At 36.1% G+C, this 22,394-nt stretch overlaps 1 protein-coding gene and 1 pseudogene across 34 annotated transcripts in view; both read left to right on the forward strand.

The window, feature by feature from the left end:
• The window catches only part of RIMS2 (regulating synaptic membrane exocytosis 2), a 792,768-nt gene that overhangs the window by 341,306 nt on the left and 429,068 nt on the right, over window positions 1–22,394 (forward strand). The window lies entirely within an intron of this gene.
• LOC115899858 lies at window positions 5,094–5,191 on the forward strand (annotated as a pseudogene).

Raw genomic sequence — 22,394 nt, forward strand, 5'->3', positions numbered from 1 at the left:
TTTATTTTTTGAGAAAGAGTCTTACTCTGTTGCCCAGATTGAAGTGCAGTCTAGTGATCAGAGTTTACTGCAGCCTCAACCCTCTGGGCTCAAGTGATCCTCCCACCTCAGCTTCCTGAGTAACTGGAACTACAGGCATGCACCATTTTTTTTTTTTTAATTTTTTGTAGAGACAGCGTTGATTATTTTTAAAAGAAGTTAGTTTGAGCTTTAGCTATTAACTCTGTTTCCCTTGAGATGACAGTAGCTTAAAATGTAATTTAATTGTTTTAATTTTATCTGCGCTTTTATTTTTTGTAAATTATAAGTCTTTTCTTTTTTCTTGTTTTAAGAAATGGGGGTCTTATTCTGTCACCTAGGCTGGAGTGCTGTGGCACAATTATTGCTCACTGCAGCTTCAAACTCCTGGGTTGAAGGAATCCCCCTGCCATGGCCTCCCAAAGTACTGGGATTGTAGGGGGCATACCACTGTGCTCAGCAGAGCTCCTTGAAGTCTTCTTGTGTATGCATGAGATTTTGGCAGTGTTTTTTATACACATAATTTTATTTTTTCTTTCTTTAGCTTTCTTTTTGTCGTATCTCCCTCACTTTCCAGTCTGTTTTTGCTCAAACTCCTTCCTCAGGTTTTTCAAGTCAGTAAGCCTCTGAGGTCTTTTCTTTCTTTTCTTTTCTTTTCTTTTTCCTTTCCTTTTCTTTTCTTTTCTCTTCTCTTCTCTTCTCTTCTCTTCTCTTCTCTTCTCTTCTCTTTTCTTTCTTTTTCTCCCCCTTCCTTCCTTCCTTCCTTCCTTCCTTCCTTCCTTCCTTCCTTCCTTCCTTCCTTCCTTCCTTCCTTCCTTCCTTTCTTTCTTTTCTTTCTTTCCTTCTTTCCTTCTTTCCTTCTTCTTTCTTTCTTTCCTTTCTTTTCTTTGAGACAGGGTCTCACTCTATCGCTCAGACTGGAGTGCAGTGGCACTGTCTCGGCTTACTGCCACCTCCTGCTCCAGGCTCAAGCAATCCTCTCACCTTAACCTCCTGTGTAGCTGGGACTACTGGCATGCGCCATCCTGCCCAGCTAGTTTTTGTATTTTCTGTAGAGACAGGTTCTCGCCGTGTTGTCCAGGCAGGTCTTGAACTCCTGGAGTCAAGCGATCTGCCCACCTCGGCTTCCCAGAGTGCTGAGATTACAGCATGAGCCACTGTATCTGGCCAAGACTGAGTTTTCTTTTTCTTTTTTTTTTTTTTTTTTTGAGACAGAGTCTTACTCTGTTGCCCAAGCTGGAGTGCAGTGGCGCGATCTTGGCTCACTGCAGCCTCCATCTCCCGGGTTCAAGAGAGTCTCCTGCCTCAGCCTCCCAAGTAGCTGGGACTACAGGCACGTGCCACCATGCCCGGCTAATTTTTTGTATTTTTAGTAGAGACAGGATTTCACTGTGTTGGCCGGGCTGGTCTTGAACTCCTGACCTTGTGATCTGCCTGACTTAACCTCCCAAAGTGCCGGGATTACAGGCATGAGCCACCGCGCCTGGCCAAGACTGCGTTTTCTAACATATATTTAGCCTCCAGGTATTGATTGAATTTGGTTAAAATCATAAAAATGAGAAATTCACTTGGTGTCATCTTCCTCCAAGAATCAATTGCTCTCCAGTATTTTTTGTCTTTTTGTTATTGAGGGCCTCAAATTTTTGTGTGTTCATACTTTGTCCAGGATTTTTACTTACCATCTCTGGCAAGGTTAGCTTGAGCGGAGCTGACTGGCTATTATCAAAAAAAGGAATCTGTTCTTTTGTATTTTAAGTTGTATTGATCGTATACTTGCTGGTGGGAATTATATATGTGGCTTCTTCTGTAATCCTCAGCTTCATTCTTTATAATTTATTGTGCTTTTCTAAATATCATTGGTTAGCCTGTTGTTCAGTGGCTGATTTGGAACTGTATGTCCTAATTAAATAATCACTATATTATCAGAGTATACTGAGAATATATAACGTTTAAATATTCTTTCTTTACTACTTTACTTCATCTAGATTCTAATGACTATTGCTAATAACAAAACATGAGCAAGATATGCAGAGACTTTCTTCATAGAAAATGCAAGATTGATGTGACTGATCTAATTTTAAAAGAAAACTTCTGATAAGATAAAATGAAGAGACAAAATCTATCATACTTTTTCATTACCTTCTAACTGGGTGGGCATCCATTACAAAGACAATTTCCACAGGGAATTTTTAAAGGAAATTTGATTTAGGGTTGTAGTGAGAATGAGTAGGTTAAAGATGAAATTAATTGATCAATTGATCTTCAACTGGTGTCCATCACAGTATAAGAAATGGAAAGTGTGTGCTGAAGAATTTTATGATAACTATTTAAAATCGTGGCTGATCTTTTAAATTAATACGTTTTCCAGCTGGGCGTGGTGTTTGTAATCCCACCCCTTTGGGAGACCCAGGCAGCAGGATCCTTGAGGCTAGGAGTTTGAGACCAGCCTGGGCAATATCGTGAGATCCCCCTCTTTACAAAAACAAGGAAAGAAAGAAAAAAAATAGCCAGTCATGGTGGTGTGCACCTGTCATCCCAGCTACTTGGGAGGCTGATGCAGGAGGATCATTGAGCCTAGGAATTGAACGCTGCAGTGAGCCATGACATGATTATACTACTGCACTTTAGCTTAAGTGGCAGACTGAGACCCCATCTCTAAATAAAAAAATAAATAAAATTTCCTATGCCACACAATGTATTTTTTGCAATAAGTTTCTCAGCAATAATTTTTTGGGTCTTTCTGAGTTATATCTTAATTTTAGAACAAAACATGATGAACATAAAAATAGGACACACTACCTTTTCTAGAGAAGTTGAACAGCTTGTTATAAAAACTATTTGCACAAAATGTAAATCTGATGATGAAAATTCACACAGAGAAATGTGTGCTTTAAAAAAAGTTACCATATTTCCCATGAAACACACACAACTAAGGACATTCTTATTTGTATTTTTTAGTGTTGGCATTGCAACAAATGTATAGATGAGCAGTTTCGATGAAAAGTGGTACCACGGTTTGATAGTACAGTGCACAGATTATATGGAATTGTTCACCTGCATGAACGCATGAATCTTTTAATTTTCTCTACATTTTTTTTATGATGGTTAATGCAAAGAGGATTCATTACTTTATAAAACACTTAATACAAATGCACGATATGTTAGTTGTCTAATGTTGTCTAATAAATTACCATAGCTTGGTGGTTTAAAACACTCCACCTGTTTACTATCTTGCAGTTCTGTAGGTCAGAAGTCCAGGTGGGCTTGTTTGAGTTCCCTGCTTAGTGTCCCACAAGGTTGAAATCAAGGTGTGGACTAGCATTGGCATTTATCTGAATTGTACTTCCAAACAATTCAGATTGCTGCCAGAACCCAGTTCTTCACAGATAATGCGCTGATGTTACTGTTTCCTTATTGGCTGTTAGCTGGGGACAGCTCTCAGCTTCTAGAGGATTCTTAACATTACTTGCCTCATAGTACCCCGCATTTTCTTTTTTTCTTTCTTTCTTTCTTTTCTTTCTTTCTTTCTTTTTTTTTTTCTGAGACAGTTTGTCTCCCTCCCATGATCTGGCCAGGCTGGAATGCAGTGGCAGTATCTCCACTTACTGCAGCTTTGACCTCCCTGGCTCAAGTGATTCTACTGCCTCAGGCCCCCAAATAGCTGGGACTATAGGTACAAGCCATCATGCCTGGCTAATTTTTGTATTTTTTGTAGAAATGGGGTTTCACCATGTTGCCCAGGCTGGTCTCAAACTGTTGAGCTCAAGAGATCCACCCACCTCCACCTTCCAGAGTGCTGAGATTACAGACATGAGCCACTGTGCCAGGCCGTTCCCTCTATTTTCAAAGCCAGCAATAGCATATCAGATCCTTCACCTGCTTGAAATCCTTCTCACTTCCTTTTCTGCTAGCAAGGTTTAAACTACATGTAAGCAAAAGTCATTAGAAATTGTGATTTAGAATTAGTACAGCTGTTTTTCTGAGGCATGTGACCCTACAGCATTATAGCAAAAGGAGAAGCCAAAGAAAATAGTCTGAATTTTAAAGTAATATTTCCTGCCTCTTAGCATAATTTATTATCCATATTGGTTTCAACAAGACTAAACTATTAGGTAGCTTTTGTTTTCATCATGTGATTTGTGAGAACACAGATATCAATCTCAACATCTCTCACTCTATTATATAATAATGTCAGAGTGTCTACCTCTGTATTACTTCTCAAAAGTTACATATAGTTTGGATAAGCAGAAGGTGTAGGACACCTCTGATTTTATTCCATTCTACTGTTAATCATGCGCAGTGTATTCTACACTTCTATTATTGCATGTTTCGCTTCTAGAATTGTCATTTTTTAAAGTTCCTATTAATCTGCTGAAATTCCTCCATCTGTTTTCCTACTTTATCCACTTTTCCACGAAGTCCTTTTACATATTCATTGTGTTATTTTAAAGCTTCTCTCTGCTAGTTGCAACATTCTGGTCATCTGTAGGACTGTTTCTAATGCTTCTATTGACTTTTTGTTCTCATGGTTATGGATTAATTTTCTTGTTTCCTTGGATGTCTTGTAACATAGTCTTGTAGGGTAAACACCTAAATGATGTATTGTAGAATTTTTATATTACGTTTTCGTCTTGAGGATGCTAATTTTGATTATGTCAGGCAGTTAAATTAAGGAGGATCACCTCGATCTTGTCAAAGTTTGGTTTTAGGCTTTATTTGGAGAGTACTCTTTTTTTTTTTTCTTTGTCATAGGGCACAGCCCTTACTTCTAGGGTATGGTTTTTTTACTCTTAATGCATGGCCTTTGTGAGGCCTCAGCTGAATGCCCTGGGATTTTTCACAAATATCTCTCCAAGCTTGCTTGATCAGAGAGTTTTATAGTAGGGTGTGACTTCTGAAATTTCTCTTCAACTTTCAGCCCTCAGCAGGTGCAGTCTGCCAGGCTCCAGATAGCCTGCATATGTACTGCTTAGAGTCTGGGCAGGAACAAGAGCAAAACTTCTATTCCTATTTCTGGAGCTTTTTCACTTAGCTCTCTTTTGTCCTAGTACTTTGCATCAAAAATTCTAGCTGCCAAGACCATACTTTCAGGGATTATTTCTGCAGTTCATTACTAAAGAAGTTTCTATGAATGTGTAGAGCAAAACAAAAACAAAAACAAAATTCTAGCTGTCTTAACAAGCCTGAATTTTAATCTCTATTTTTAACACCAGACTGTGCTTCTTATGCTCTGTGAAACCAATGCTTCTGCTTGGACTCCAGTTCCTAATACTACTGTTGGAAGATTGTTTCCAGGTGGAAAGCTAATGTGAAGCTTACCTCTTTCTTAAGAATCTTAGCCTTATGTTCTGTCTTGTCCAACACATTAAAGTGGTTGTTTCATATTCTGCCCAGTTTTACAGTTGTTTATAGACAGAAGACAAACCTAATACTAGCTACTCGGGAACCTGTTAATTATTTCATAATGTAATAAACATCCATGAAACTACCCTATCAAGCAAGAGCTAGAACCTTGGCAATCATTTCCTTGACTCCTCCAGTTTGTGGCTATCATGATATTCAGCCCCAAGTTCATCATTCCTGTTTTTTCTCTTATACATGTTTCTTATATGTACTTCTAAAAATCATTGGTTATTTCATCTTTATAAAAAGGCATTTTTCCCACTAATTTTACATTGCATTCATATTGTTGTGGGTTGTGGTAATTCATTTATTTTGACTGCTTTATAATATTTTAGAGTTTGAGCGTATCACAGTTTTTAATCCACTTTCCCACAGAGAGATTGTTGGGGTTGTTTCCATGCTTTTGGCACTGTAAAAGTGCTGCTGTGAACATTTTTGTGCATGTTTTCTGTTGCACATATGTAGGAACTTCTCGTGGATACTTTTCGTTCATATGTTAACTTTAGGAAATAATACTGAGGTATTTTCCAGTTAGTTTTAAGGCAATGACAGTTCAGTGTATTCCCTGTATACTGTGGGAATGAAATGGTTCAAGAGCAAAACCTTAATTAAAAAGTTGGAAAATTTAAACCAGGCAGCTGCTGGAAGGTACACTTGTTATTTTGACAAAAATAAAATTATAGAATAAGTGTATCTGAAGTGAACTTACTCAGAAATTTCTTTCTTTTCCTTTTTTTAAAATACCAAAACAATGTATAAAACCTTCCTGCATCAGTGAAGGAAGAGCTTTGAAACAGGCAGGAATGCTAGGTGTAGTTTACAGAGCAGGACTTAAAGAGCACAGGGTATTTTCATGGATAAAGTCTCCAGATTGCTAAGTATTGCCAGAGAAAACTATTGCTGTAGTGAAAACAAATTAGGCTCTCTGAGCTCATCTAGGTCCTTAATGCTGTTGTTAAGGAATTGTTTGTTTATTGCCAATTAATTAGTATCATGCGTCCTCCCTCTTCATATATTTTTATCAGGAAATTAATTCCTTTTTGACTTTTATATCCAGAAATAATAAATGCCAAGTCTCTAAAATGTATTTCAAGATCTGAAATTGCTGCTTTTTTTTCTTACTAGCTCAGAAGAATGTTTCCCTACTTTCTCTCATACATAATATTACTTTATAAATATCTCTTTTCAAATCTTTTTTATTAAACATTGAAAAATCTAGACTTGGTGATTTTCTGTCTTGGTATAAATGACCGTTATCAGCAACAGAGTACAACCAGATGAATCATCGTAAGAATTTCAATCTTCACAGCCTGATAGTACTGTCCAGTCTACATGTGGCTCCAGAAATGCAGGTGAGCCTTGTTAACCCAATCAGCTAGACATTTTACTCCATAAAATCTTACAGATGGTTCTGATGTATCAGAAGTCTCTTGGCATCTGTTTGAAACTCTCAAACTGCTTCTACCTATTTTGCTTGAATCCTGTTTGTGGTTACCCTTGGCTACACATCTGTAGACATTTGAGGGTTGCCATTAAGAAATAGCTTTACATCAACCAGCCTGGCCAACATGACGAAACCTTGTCTCTACTAAAAACACAAAAATTAGCCAGGTGTGATGGCACACACCTGTAATCCCAGCTACTTGGGAGGCTGAGGCAGGAGAATTGCTAGAACCCGGGAGGCAGAGGTTGCAGTGAGCTGAGATCGCGCCTCTGCACTCCAGCTTGGGCGACAAAGTGAGACTCTGTCTCAAAAAAAAAAAAAAAAAAAAAAGAAAGAAAGAAAGAAAGAAAGAAATAGATAGCTTTATGTCTTACACTTATTCAGCACTAACTTTACTTCTAGTGCAACTATAATTGAAGTGAAAAATAAACAAAAGCAACCAAATATGTATGAGATTATGGTAATCAGAAGAATAGAGCTTAACTCATTTTAAGTATGTTCATAAAATCTGGCACATAAAGCAAAAACCTAGTTTTCTATTGACTGCTTTTATAATTTCAGTTATTTGATATTAGAATAATGCTTTTTGACTGCCTTCATCCATATTAAGTGAAAAAAATACAGTTACACTTTTTGTTTTTGTTTTACATATAAGAAATAAAAAGGCATAGAAAGAAGAATTAAAGAAACTCTAAAGAAACTGTAGCAAAATGTTAACAGCAATTGCTTTGGGCTTTATAATTTTAAATATAACTAAAAATAAATAATGTGGGAATGAATTTTATGAAGATTTAGAAGATGGCCTCGCAAATAACAAACACTAAGTAAATAATAACTTATAATAAATTAATTATTATCAATTATTACTGCTGCTTACTGATTAAGCCTTTTCTTCTATTCAGGATTTCACTCTGAAAGATTTCTTGATGTTTAATTACTATGTCAAAATGTATCAACTTTTCTAAGACTTACTGTCTAATTGCTTTCCCAAAAGGTTTCTACCATTTCTACCATGAACACCTAGAATTGTTTTTCATCATTTTCATTGATTGCTTTCATATTGTCCTATTTGTAATTTCATTGGTTGTTATAGAAGTTTTTTAAAAAATTTAAACATTTACTCATCTGTGTTAGTCTGCTAGGGCTGCCACAACAAAGTGTGTCATAAACTGGGTGGTTTAAACAACAGGAATTAATTTCTCACAGTTCTGGATTCTAGAAGTCCAAGATCAAGGTGTTAGGAGGTTTGGTTTCTTCTGAAGCCTAGCTCCTTAACCTTGCAGATAGCTGCCTTCCTGCTTGTGTCTTCACTGATCTTTCCTCCTTGTACACAATCCTTAGTGTCTCTGTCCAAATTTCCTCTTAAGTATACTAGTTAGATTGGATTAGGACCCACCCCAATGGTCTTCTTTTAATTAATCACCTCTTTAAAGGTCCTATCTCCAAATACAGTCACATTCTGAGATACTGGGAGTTAGAGCTTCAACATGAAATTTGAGTAGATACAATTCAACCCACGAGATCATTTAATTATTAATCAAGGATAAATCGATATATTTTCATGAGAATTTAGTGCTTCTGTTTCTGTGCCTGCTTTCTCTAGTTATTAACCCCAACAATTTCATTGTTCTTGACTTTTTTTTGGTTTTAAACAGACAGGGTGTTGCTATCTTGCCCTGGTTGGATTTTGAACTCCTGAGTTCAAGCAATCACCCTGCCGCAGCCTTGCTAACATACACTCCAGGCATATTATGCACTCCAGGCATGCACCACTGTGCCTGTCTCTTCTTGATTCCTTAAATGTAATTTATTTTTCAGCAGACAGTGAATGCTTTCAGTAACTTTTAAAGGAAGGATATTGATTATGTTTTTTGAGAATGTGTCTGTGTGAGACTTTTCCCTCATATTCCTCTTATTCCTAGGCATATATGCTCTTTGAATTAATGGTTTTCTTCAAAGTTTTGTAGAGAGCTAAGTGATTATTCTTTTGAAGTCACACTATAATTAGAATAGTGCATATTGCCCATCTATAATACTTTATCATAACTATAGTGAAAACTGCCTTATTATTTCTCTTATAGGAATGAGTTTTACCACATGATACTATGGCATCTCTATTAATAATTATTTGTCTTTTATGTAATCTTTCAGAATTTTATAAAAATTTATGCTTGTTGTAATTAAAATAACTTTTTTTTGGCATGATTTGAATTTTCTTTCTGCTATGGTTTGGCTGTATCCAAATCTCATCTTGAATTCCCACGTGTTGTGGGAGGGACCCAGTAGGAGCAATTGAATTATGGGGGCAGGTCTTTCCCATGCTGTTCTCATGATAGCAAATAAGTCTCACAAGATCTGGTGATTTTAAAAAGGGGAGTTTCCCTGCACAAGCTTCATTTGCCTGCTGCCATTCACATAAAATGTGACTTGCTCCTCCTTACCTTCCACCACGATTGTGAGGCTTCCCTAGCCACGTGGAACTGTGAGTTCTCCATTATACCTCTTTCCTTTGTAAACTGCCCAGTCTCAGATATGTCTTTATCAGCAGCGTGAAAATGGACGAATACATTTTCCTTTTAAGACATCCTTGTTTGTGTCTTTAATTACTTTCACCAGTTTTTATAAGGTAATATAAGGTGAGAAATGTGCTGTATTTTTAGTGTGGTTAGCAGCTTCTAGTGCCTTGTATTTTGAAAAGAGAAAAATATTGTAGTCAGTTTAGTTTTCTTCTATTTCCATATTTCATTAAAGGTTTTAAGAGATTCACTTCAGCTATACTCAAACTGAACTGTCAGTCCCAGATATGGTTCATCACTCTTGAAGGTTGATTATGATTCTTTTCTTGAACTGTATTTAGTCTTAGTTTTCAAGTTCTCTCTTTAAAAAAAAATCTTTCTAAGTTATATCTCAAGCTCACTCCTCTTCTTTGATAATGTCATTGGCTCTGAAAGTCATCATATAGAAATAAAGCCACTTTGTTAGTAACTTTTCTTTGTAGTTTTTGTAAATTTATTTTTTCCTAAAAATGGTAAACCTGCAAATACCTTCACTTTTTATTTTCTTTGAACATTTTTCAGTGCTTTTTGGTTAAGAAGAGACAGAGAGAATGAGAGTTTATTCTCTAGTCTTTTTCTTTCATATTACTGAAATTATCTCTCTTTTGTTTCTGCTTCTTCCTATTACCTTTTTCTTCTACCTTAGCTATTCTTTCTGTTTGCCAAACACTCAGTAAAAATATTCAATTTTTAAGGAGAATATTACTTTATTGACTTCGTTGCATTTTAAAATGCTTTTCAACATACTTCAGCATTTCAGCATTTTCCAGCTCCTAATAGAGTAAACTTCTAGCTTCAAGATTATTTTTTAATTGTTTTTGTGGAAAAATACGTTTTCTTAGTTTCCTTATTTCTGTCAAGTCTGTTTTTTAACAAAATAAAATCTTATCTTATTCTCAAAATTATACAATTTTATTGTTGCTTGTGAAAGTTAAACCTACAGTCACTTCAATTTTAAGCAAGTTTTGTGGAGAATAGTCAAAGATCCTTTTTAAAAACATTTTTTACACATCGAAAATCTCTTGCTTGTACATCACTCTTTTTTATATCACTTTGTACCATTCTCCTTTTTTATGGGTATACTTGATTTCTGTAGCCAATGTGGTAGGAAAAGCAGAAGATACGGAGAAATGATCTATAATTCTTTCATTATTAGGAACCTGCCACCTTAATTACTACTATCCCTACCTGTTATTACTAGTGAAAATTATTTTAAAACAATCATAATGCTTACTAATATTTTGATGCCTTACAATTAATCAGTACTTTCACTTATCTTAGATAATCATTACTATGACTCTCTAAATCATGTAGTATTAGTATACTGTCATCATTTTACAGGTTTCAGAAATTATGTTTAGATAAGTAAATAATATGCCCATGATTTCACAACTGGCAGAAACTAGGACCCAAACCCAGGTGCTCTGACTTAAAATTATGTAATTTTTCATAGCCAGATACATGTCAAATATGCTTTTTGCTAGGTATAAGAAAAGGGGCTTGAAAGTTCCCACACTGTAGGAACTTAGCATATGTGGGGTAAAGGTTGGGAAGAGCAACAGCCTAAGGCAACATCTCCAATTTTTTATGGTAGTTCATATTTGAATAGAATAGGAAGATAATGAAGTCCACAAGTCTTAATCCCAAATGCCAACGTGGATTCCGATTAATACCTTACTTTGGCAGATTCTTCTCTGAGACAAGAATGGGGAAGAGGAAATAGATTTACTATTTGTCCATGCAATTTTGTTGATCACTTAGCTTCATATTAAAGAGGTAGGATATAATTTAAATGTAGAGCATGAAATTTGAAGTTGGAGAGAGACCTGGATTTTTTAAATAGCTTATTGAAGTATAATTGATATGCAATAAACTGAACATATGTAAAATACACAAATATACACAAGTATTCACCTGTGGAAACATCACCATAGTAAAGATAATATAGCATCAATGTAACTGCTGAAAGTTTCTTGTTTAACCCCTTGATAATTCCTGCTTCCTATCCATCTCTGCTCTGCTCTATCCCTGAGTAACCACTGATGTGCTTTCTGTCCTATATTAGTATGAGTTTTATGTAAATGAAATCATATTATGTACTCTTAAAAATCTGACAGCTTTCACTTAGTGTGATGAGTTTGAGATTCATCCATGTTATTGTGTGTATAAATAATTTATTCTTCATTTATTTTTAAATCCATTACTGAGCATTAGTATTCCCATATATAGATACACCAAAATTTGTATAGCTGTTCACTTGTTGATGGGCACCTTGGTTTTTTCTACATTTTTGGTGTTAAAGTTGCTGTGAATATTTACTTATAAATCTTCATATGGATATAAGCTTTCTGCTGTAAATATGAGGAGGCAGCAATTTCTTTGAAGAACTTTGCTTTTAATAATATGGAGGACCATATTATTTTATACTCTGATTTTCTTTCATATTTCCATTCATTTGTCATATATAATCATATATGGAATTTTTAGCTTTCGTATTTCTTTGTAGCTCTGCATTTATTAAACAAGAACCCCTTTCTGAACATAAATTCTAATGACCTATAGGATAAGCCACATTCAGTGGTTTATCCCTAGTTATGAGGTTTTTGCATTCGGTTTCATGTTTTGTTAAGCTTCTACCTGGTCCCATAGTCTGTTTCTTGTGAGTTATGGCAATGTTGATTTTATGTATTCCTAGTTTGCTGTGAGTTGTCTGTAAGGAAATGTAATGTACATTTTAAAGTTTTATATAAGTTACCTTCCCTACTAACGCTTCTCTTTTTTTCTGATTCTGTATTCTTGTTTGCCTGCTTTGCTGCTTTTTATAGTTTCTAACTGGATCTTGAGTACTTTCTTTAGTTGCAGTACTTTCCTTATTTTCTTTATCTTGACTCTTTTAGTTTCTCTTGAAATGCTTTCTTTCCTCTTTTTCATCTATTCCTAATTAGGAAATTTCTACTATGGTAGTCTTATGCTGGCATGTTGATATTAGTGGAGTAATACTGTCCAGAAGGAATCATAATGATAAGTGAAAGAAGCGTAAGTAGAGGCTGTGGATTTGAATATGCTGACTACTAACTAAAACATCAAAAATGCAAGAAAGGAAAGAGCAAGCAAGGTGATAGAGAATTTTAGCCTTTTTAGGAATGTTTGGTAACTGTTTTTCTGATTTATTTTATTTTTTTTTTTTGAGACGGAGTCACTCTGTTGCCGAGGCTGGAGTGCAGTGGCGCGATCTCACCTCACTGCAATCTCCCACCTCCTGGGTTCAAGGTATTCTCGTGCCTCAGCCTCCTGAGTAGCTGGGATTACAGGCGCCCACCACTATGCCTGGCTAATTTTTGTATATATATATATTTTTTAGTGGAGACGGGGTTTCAACATGTTGGCCAGGCTGGTCTCGAACTCCTGACCTCAGGTGATCTGCCCACTCAGCCTCCCAAAGTGCTGGGATTACAGGTGTGAGCCACCGCGCCTGGCCTGTTTTCCTGATTTTTAACTGCATTGAGATAGCCCTGGGCCCTAGGTAAATTTTCATTATGGCAAGAGTAATAGAGGGATTTGATCAAATCAAGTGACATAAATGTTACTTGCACTTCACCTCAAAAATTTCAAATTGAAATTTTCTTTCAATTTGTCCCTTATTGCTTTGTTCATTTTCCTGTTTTTCCCAATTTGTTTTGTGTTATATGCCAATTGAAGTGCTGCCTGCCTTTTTCTTCTACAACTGATTCCATACAGACTGTTTCTTCTCTGCTTTTTCACTTTTGCAGAGACTTGCACAACCTTAGACAAAAACTTGATTATATCCTTTAATTTTATTTGAGAACCTTGACCTTGGTGTAGGTAATAAATTTTATTAAGTCCTGTCTAGGATGCTGTGTGTCCATTATTTTCTTCCTGGGAAAATTAAAAAGCACCTGTTTCAAACAAAGGTCGCTATTTATCCAGTGCTTTTTATTTATTCTTTGAACTAATACTTGAGTACCTACAACTTGCCAAGTTCTTTTTTGGCACTGAGGAGGAAGGTAGGGAAAAAGATACTAAGGGTCTCTATTCTTGAAGAACTAATACTTACCTGTGACCTTAACTACAAGGAAAACTTGTATTCAAACAAACCGTTCTTAAACTAGGCCTTTTGTTTCACCTTGATTCTGCCCAATTGAAAAGTCATTTGCAGTTGACTGGCTGTGTCACTTCTTTTTAATTAAGTTTGCGTGAAATTTGGGGCCTGAGGACTATAAGTCAGAATTTTGATATTTAATTAATATTAATCTTGAAGTCTATTTTCTTTTTACTGCCTTGTGCTTGAAAATTCCAGTTCATTTTAATTTATGCTGAGGCTTAGAAAAAGAAAGAAAAAGAGGAGTATTGCCTAGAAGCAGAGCCTAAGACAAGAATTCAGGTGCATATACTTTGTAGTGGGAATGCTCTTCAGGAATAAACTGTAAGGGAATGGAGTGAAGCAGGATAGGGAAAGAAGAACTAGTCAAGGGCATGGTTTCAGGTTAAGCCTAGTCATGGGGGTGAAGGACTCCGAGCATAAGTCATTCCTCAGTTTTTTCTCTTATCTGTATGCCCCTATCAGAGCTATCCTTGGGCTGAGGGTAACCTCCTACATGAGATGGCTATCATTTGAGGTTATTTCTTTGGAGAACAGGGATACTATGTGCAATTAGCAGCCAATATTCACAGCAGCTGGAAGATGAGTGCACTATCCAGATAAAGGAGATTTGGATAAGCCACCAACAATGTGTACATTAGTGTACCCTTTGTACCAGTCAGAGCCAGTTGCCGCTGATAATTAAATTTACTCTATTCAGGCACAGGTCCTCCAGGATTCTATGCTCACAATTTCTGTTAACACTTGTCTCTGATCTTGTGATCTTAACTGATACTTATTTATATTTTTTTCCACTTTTACTGATTTAGATGACTTACCTGGTAGATTGATTCAGATCCTCATCCCTGCAGAGTCTGAGCTCCTTGTCATCATGTACTTATGGTTTCCCATTTATAGTTGCAGCGTGACTTGGGAATAACAAGTCACTCCAATGGCTAACCTGAATTTCAAACATATCCTCCCATACCCATTTTGTAGCAGCTGTATTACTTGCTCACAGTGATCAGGGTCAATTACTAATGCCAGAGTGATGATTATTATTTTTTCTGGCACAAGGATCACACAGTGACCGGGCAGTAGCCATAGCTTTATGTGTCCCCTGTTGAAGCATCCCCCACTTTAGGAACCAGGATTTCTTGATTCACAGAGCCTGAAACAACAGTATTGTACAGATTTCTCAAGTGGATACCTGGCACTAATGGTTAGTGGTACCACTCCTACTTCTATCCCTTGGTTCTTAGATCTGTGAATTCTACATATCTGGGGCATAGTAGCTTATGATAACCTTTGAATTAGGGAATATATTATGTCCTGAAGGATAGTGTCCCGTCCTGCAAAGTGTCCACTGTAAGCAGAGTCTTAGCTACATGTTTAATGGGGCATTTTACTGCTATATCAGACTGAAGAGTTCTGGATGGCACAGTATGTGGTAGGATTAGTGGATCTCATAATTAGTGTTTTTACTGCATTAACACTACAAAGAAACATATTTCCTTTGCTTTGTCTTAAATATGTGGTATCCCATGTAGGTAAAGCAGGCAGTCTATGAGCACATGTATAAAGGTACTTGCTGAGGTGCTTTGGGCAGGAAAGGCAAACTCATACTTGGAATGCCTCTTTATATCTGTGTGAATGAATTATTGACCCTTACAAGGTAGAAGGTATCTAGTGCAGCCAACTTATCACCAGATGTCCAGTTGTTTCCTTGAAGGGTGGAATCATGTTGAAGTTGGGGAGGGGTCTGTGATTGACAGATGAGGCATTCAGCAGAAGCCAGGGTTATATACATCATGTTAGGAGTAGAATATGCTGTTGGGCACATGCATTGCCTACATATCTGTCAGTATGGCTTTATTCTACTTATGGAGGTGGGTGGAGTTGGTGAGGACAGAGACCAGCAGATACCTCATGATGAATTCATTGGTTTTCTTGGTTATTTAATACCTCTTGTGTTAGATCTTCTCTAGTACACTTAAGTATGTAATGCAAAGATCCACACACCCTCAGCCCACTCCCAAAGCTCCATCCACATGCCTCTTTATTAGAACTCCTTGTCCTCAATCTTCCAGAAGCCCCCGATCAATCAGCTAAGCTATTCACCACTATTCCTGTCCATATGTGTTATGACCTCAGGCTTCTTTTCTTTTTACACAAAATGGATAACCAGTTTGTGAACTGAAACTCTGCTTATTGGGAGGATTTCTTCTCATTACTTTATTTCAAGGCCAACACTGAACAGGTCTGAAGTGAAGACGCACTCCATTTTTAGTTTACACTCACATACTGAGCTGATCCATTCACTATTTAAGCTTGGCCTTTTTCTTTTTTCTTCAAGTGGATATGAACTTCAGAGGCAGCACGGATGCAATAGTGTTAAGTAACTTGGTTGTCTGAGCCACATGTTTGGTTGTCTGGCCACAAGGAAGATGCGACATCTTCCTTGTCGCATCTGGACCTGCTCAACCTGAGGCCCAGATCAGCTACTTCCATTTTATTGGAAATGGAATGCTGCTGAGTCTCTCTGGTCTTAGGATTTGGTAGGTTTCATGGTGGGTGTTTCTGGATTCATAGTCACTTGATGTCTTGAGATCAGATGTTCCATTTCTACCCCGACTATGTGGCATGAATGGTTTTCTGCTTTGACAGTATGCTCTATTCTAGAAGCCTATGGGTTTATGTTGTTCTACCACAGGTGTCTCTAGTACCATGGGTTATATGGGATTGTATCATGTTCTGGACCAATTGTGGATCTCTGGTTTTGCTCTGGGGCCTACTCTGACAGGACCCTCACTTTAGCATAGAAGATTTGCTTAGGCTGAGAATTTAGCCTTCTCTGAAGTTCTCTCAATATTATAATTAAATTCTGTGACTAGTCTTTAGCTGTATCTTCTTTCTAACTTTAAGAGATGAAGAACCCTTTAAACAATGCTAGAGAGGCCTTTTGACTCTCATACTTTGCTTTATATTAGTGGATGACTTCCCTGACCTTGTCATTATTAATTTGTAATGCATCAGTTTGGCATTCAGCAATGACCATCTACTTCTAGTCTTTTACAATTACTGTTTCTCCCATACCTTTGAAATGATAGATGCCACATAATCCAGTGCATCCCTTGCTACCTATAATCTATTCCAATTCACTATAGGTGAAAATCTTAGCAGTTGCATTACCACTGTGTGGCAGGGTCCACAGACATATTCATTCCACTTATAGCAGTGATGGGGTGTTCATTTCTAGTTGGCCAGCAAGTAATCCAACTCCAAAATTTCCTTCCTAGTGTCTGTCTCTAGGCTCACTCCTGGCATTGTCTTAGGTCAAGTTCATTAGAAACAGAGCTTAAGACAGGGATTTCTGTACACATGATTTAATGAAGGAATGTTCTTCAGGAAAAATCTTTAAGGAGGTGATGGAACCAAGACAGGAATGAGAAAAGAGCTGAGGAAGCATGTGGTCTCAGGTAAAGCCTTGCCTTGGCTAATCCTCGCTGTTTGTGTATGGGGAAGTGTGTATTTTGGAGAATTGTTTTTTGAATGTAAATTGCAAGGCACTGTTTTTTCCTTTGAAGCAAGGGTGGCCAACTTTGGTATCACCATATCAGTAGGTCATTAGCTCTAAACCATACCTGGGGAGGGAATAGCAGTGCTACTTTCCAGTGGAGGTGACTTCTGTTAGTTGAGGGGTCCAGTTCTCTGGAGAACGGAAAATGTTTACCATTATTATAGCCAACACTCACAGCAGCTGCGGGAGGGATTCATAATACTGGTAAAGGGTAAAGACTGGTAAAGACATTAACAGTCTCTACCATAAGGAGAAACAAAAATTATGTATATCTTCCTGAAATACTGTGGCTTAGGAACTCTCTACAGATTTCAGTGTTTTACCATGTTATAAAAATTAACTCTTTTGTCTAAAGAGGGAGGTGGATATATTAGTCATTGAGTAAGTTGGTGAGGAAAAATGTTAAAAAGAAAAATGGTCCTAATATAGCTGTTTACATGTAACTTTGTTTAAGAGGATGGACGTAGCAAAACACGATTACTGAATGGATTCCATACTAGAAAGAAAACAATATTGAATATGGGGAAGTTTGCCAATATCTTATTTAACACGGTATTAACATTTTTGTTTTCACTCACTTTTATTTCACTCCAGAAATCATTCTTTATAATTTAAGGTAATATTCCTAATCTAGCCTTTACTGTTTAAATATAGTCATTCAGTTACATATGACTATATATTACACAAATAGAAAAATTTCCAAGATTTGTATCTGTGACTTCTATTTGTAGAACAAAAGAATGAAATACTATTCCATTTGAAGAAAACATTATTCTTATGCAATGAGTAATTTCAAAATATAATGTATACTTGGTATTGATAATAAATTGTCAAACAAAATTCTTACTCCATCATGATCAGGGTCCCCAAGTCGTTGACAATTCAGTAGATTTCCTCTGGTGCCTGTGCTATTTGGAGTCCTGTTACAGAGGCTGCTAAGTACACTGTCTGATAGGAAGGATCATCTTCCCAATGTAGCTCCCTGGTGCGTGTTTAGTTCTCCAATGAATGCCAGAGACCAAATGCTGTGGTTTTGGTTGAGGGTGAAGAGACTGGAGGCATGCTAGTTCTAATCTCTTTATCTTTTGTGGCCACCTATTCTTTTTGGATGACTATGACATTGTACTTTTATTTATATTTCTGGCTACAACTCTTAAACGAACAGAGCTAAGAAATAGTCTTGGAGTTTAGTAGGTAAGTCATATATTTTTAATGTGAATGATTGAAATGTACCAGATCTGCTCTGTTGCACATGATCTTCTTTATCTGAAAGTATATTTAGAATCCTATATGTTTCTTATCCAGTATTCACTACTGGATAAAACAACCAATTATTGAGTATAAGGTGCATTAAATATGTTTCCCTGTGTTAAATCTATGATGTCCTTGAGTGGGGAAAGCTTTTTGTAAGTTTTAGATAAATGCTAAAGAATATCCTAATTATTCACTTAGTTGGAGTTTTGGAAAAGTAACTTACAAACTCATATGGTTTTTGCATTGTAAATTATTTTTGTCAAATCTGATGTGAATTTTTATATTCAGGCATAATGGGAAAGATGCTTAGAGAACAACTATTAATATTTATTTAAACTTTTCTTCATGAAGTAACATGGAAGATCAAAAAGGAAATGAAGTGACCAGCCATAATCAAACGTTATGTATCTAGTTTCCTTTTTGATAATTCTTAGAGTTAAGGAACTTGGTTTTAAAATGGTTGTGAATATTCTGTTGGTATGCAGTAATGTATTTCTATTAAGAATTATAGGCTATATGTTTTGCTAGTTTATATAAAGTTCCCTTATAATTTTGATAATTCAGAAATATTTATATTGTCAAAACATGAAAAAATCTGATAATATAAGAGTGATTCCTTAAAATAAGAATATAAGAAAAATAACATAAATGAAAAATATATATTCTATATAGTTAGAACAGTGAGATTTCAAATATATGACTAAGAGTAGAGTATATTTTCTTCCTTATCTTTATGTACTGAAAATAGTTTGATTTTAGTATTCTTATAGTTGCTAGCTGCAGACCAATTGTGTATGTATAGATGTGTATGCCTGTGTCTATACAAATGCTATGTACACACACACACACACACACACACACACACACACACACACACCACAAACAGAGGCAACTCAAAAGTTTAAGTTTCAAAGAATGACACTTTTCGACTGTAATAAATTAAACCAAACAAATTATGTGCACTGATATGCAAAATGGGACTTTATTCATATTATGATTTCATTTGCTGCATATATTTTTTATTGCAGTGCAAAGACATGTAGAATATGAAAATGAATTGCACTTTTAGAAAAATCATTAATTATTTTATGGTTCAGCACTGTAAAGAACAAAAAAAAAATTAGAACCAGCTAGATTGCATCTTTCTGTATCTCTTGTGTGTAGATGCTACAAATCGTATTCAGGCAGATGGGCATTTAGACCAATCCTCCACTGCAGTTTCTGTATTCTTCTCCCTTACTCCAAGATGGGATAGACACTAATGACTTCCCCCCAGAAAACATTACCTAGATAGTGAAGAGGCTGTTTTAACGTAGGATTGTGATTGCAACTTCCAACAAGATTGGATCCTGTTTTTTCTCTTATGTCAGAAAAGCTGGTTTGCCTGAGGGGAATTAGCATTAATAAAACTAAGAAGCGAGCTAGTGACAAAAGAAAGTAGTATGGATATAGTAACGACGGACTCACATAGGGACTTGGGGGCTAATTTTAACAATTTAATCATGAATTAATTAAATACATTTAAAAATGATTTCATTTATTTGAAGTCTGAAACTAAGATTATAGGTAGTATTACAGTAGAATTAAATTTTTTAGGTTACAAAGTACTTTCTTTTATTTTTTTACATTTTTTTTAAAGATACAAGATGTACATGTGCAGGTTTGTGCTCAATTGCAGTATACCTCAATGGGTATATTGCAACCAGGTTGCAAGCATGGTACCTAATAGATAGTTTTTTGACCCAAACCTCGCTCTCTCCCTCCTGCCTCAAGTACAGCACAGTGTCTGTTGTTCCCATGTTTATGTCCATGGGTGTTCAATATTTAGCCCCCACTTGTAAGTAAGAACATATGGTATATGGTTTTCTGTTCCTGCATTAATTCACTTAGGATTATGGCCTCCAGCTTTATTCATGTTGCTGCAAAGGACATGATTTACTTCTTTTTCATGGCTATGTAGTATTCCATGATGTATATGTACATTTTCTTTATCCAATCTGTCGTTGATGGGCAATGGTTGATTCTCTGTCTTTGCTCTTGTGAACAGCACTGCCACGAACATATGAGTGCATGTGTCTTTTGGGTATAATGATCTATTTTCCTTTGGGTGTATATCCAGTAATCAGATTGCTGAGTGAAATGGTAGCTCTATCTTAAGTTCTTTGAGAAATCTCCAAACTGCTTTCCACAGTGGCTGAACTAGTTTACATTCCTATCAACAGTATGTAAGTGTTCCCTTTTCTCCACAGTCTCACCAAAAAATCTTATTTTTCTTACTTTTTAATAACCATTCTGACTGCCATGGAATAGTAAGTATCTCAATGTGGTTTTGAAAATGCATTTCTCTGATGATTAGTGATGCTGAGCATTTTTTTCATATGTTTGCTGGCTGCTTGTATGTCTTCTTTTGAGAAGTGTCTGTTCATGTCCTTTGCCAATCTTTTAATTTTTTTTCTTGTTGAATTGTTTCTGATGCATAGTTTGTGAATATTTTCTCCTGTTCTGCATGTAGTCCGTTTACTCTGTTAGTAGTTTCTTTTACTATGCAGAAACTCTTTAGTTTAATTAGGTACCATTTGTCAATTTTTGTTTCTGTTGCAAGTACTCTTGGGGATTTAGCCAAAAATTCTTTGCTAAGGCTGAGCTGACAAGGGTATTCTCTAATTTTCTTCTAGGATTTTAATAGTTTGAGGTCTTACATTAAACTCTTTAATCCATCTTGAGTTAATTTTTATATATGGTGAAAGGTCAGAGTCTGGTTTTATTTCTCTGCATATGACTAGCCAGTTGTCTCAGCACCGTTTATTGAGTAGGGAGTTCGTTACCCATTGCTTGTTTTTGTCAGCCTTGTCAAAGAACAGATGGTTGTAAGTATGAGGCTTTATTTCTGAGTTTTATTTTCTGTTCCATTGGTCTATGTGTTTGTTTTTGCACCAGTACCATGCTGTTTTGGTTACTGTAGAATTATAGCATAGTTTGAAGTCAGGTAGTGTGATGCCTCCAGCTTTGTTCTTTTTGCTTAGGACGGCTCTGGCTATTCGGGCTCTTTTTTGATTCTACTTGAATTTTAGAACAGTTTTTTTTTTTTTTTTTTTCTAATTCTGTAAAGGATGACATTGGTAGTTTGGTAGGAATTTCATTGAACCTGTAAATTGCCTTGGCCAGTATGGACATTTTAACAATATTGATTCTTCCAGTCCACGAGCATGGGATATTTTTCCATTTATTTGTGTAGACCCTGATTTGTTTTTATCAGTGTTTCATAGTTCTCCTTCTAGAACCTCCTTGGTTAGCTATATTCCAAGATACTTCGTTTTCCTTGTGGCTGTTGTAAATGGGATTGTGTTCTTGATTTGGCACTCAGCCTGGACATTATTAGTGTATAGAAATGTGACTAATTTTTTACATTGATTTTGTAATTTTTATCATTCTAGTAGACTTTTGGCAGAATCCTTGGGGTTTTCTAGGTATATAATTATATCATCAGTGAGAGAGATAGACTGACTTCTTCTTTCCCTATTTGGATGTCTTTTATTTTTTTCTCTTGCCTGATTGCTCTGGCTAGAACTTCAGTAATATGTTGAATAAGAGTCGTGAGAGTGGGCATCCTTGTCTTGTTCCATTTCTCAGGGAGAATTGTTCCAGGTTTTGCCTAATCAGTAAGATGCTGGCTGTGGGTTTGTCATAGATGGCTCTTATTATTTTGAGACATGTTGTTTTGTTGCCTCGTTTGTTGAGGGTTTTTTTTTTTTTTTTGTAATCATGAAGAGATGTTGGATTTCATCAAAAGCTTTCTCTGCATCTATTGAGATGATTATACGCTTTTTGTTTTGAATTCTGTTCCTGAGGTAGATCATATTTATTGATTTATGTATCTTGAACCATCCTTATATCCCAGGAAAAAGCCTGCTTGGTTGTGGTGTATTAACTTTTTGACGTACTGTTGGATTCGTTTTGCTAGTATTTTGTTGAGGATATTTGCATCTATGTTTATCAGGGATATTGACCTGATGTTTTCTTTTCTTATGGTGTATCTGTCAG

This window comes from Rhinopithecus roxellana, chromosome 9 (genome assembly GCF_007565055.1).
Source record: "Rhinopithecus roxellana isolate Shanxi Qingling chromosome 9, ASM756505v1, whole genome shotgun sequence".
Taxonomy (NCBI): domain Eukaryota; kingdom Metazoa; phylum Chordata; class Mammalia; order Primates; family Cercopithecidae; genus Rhinopithecus; species Rhinopithecus roxellana.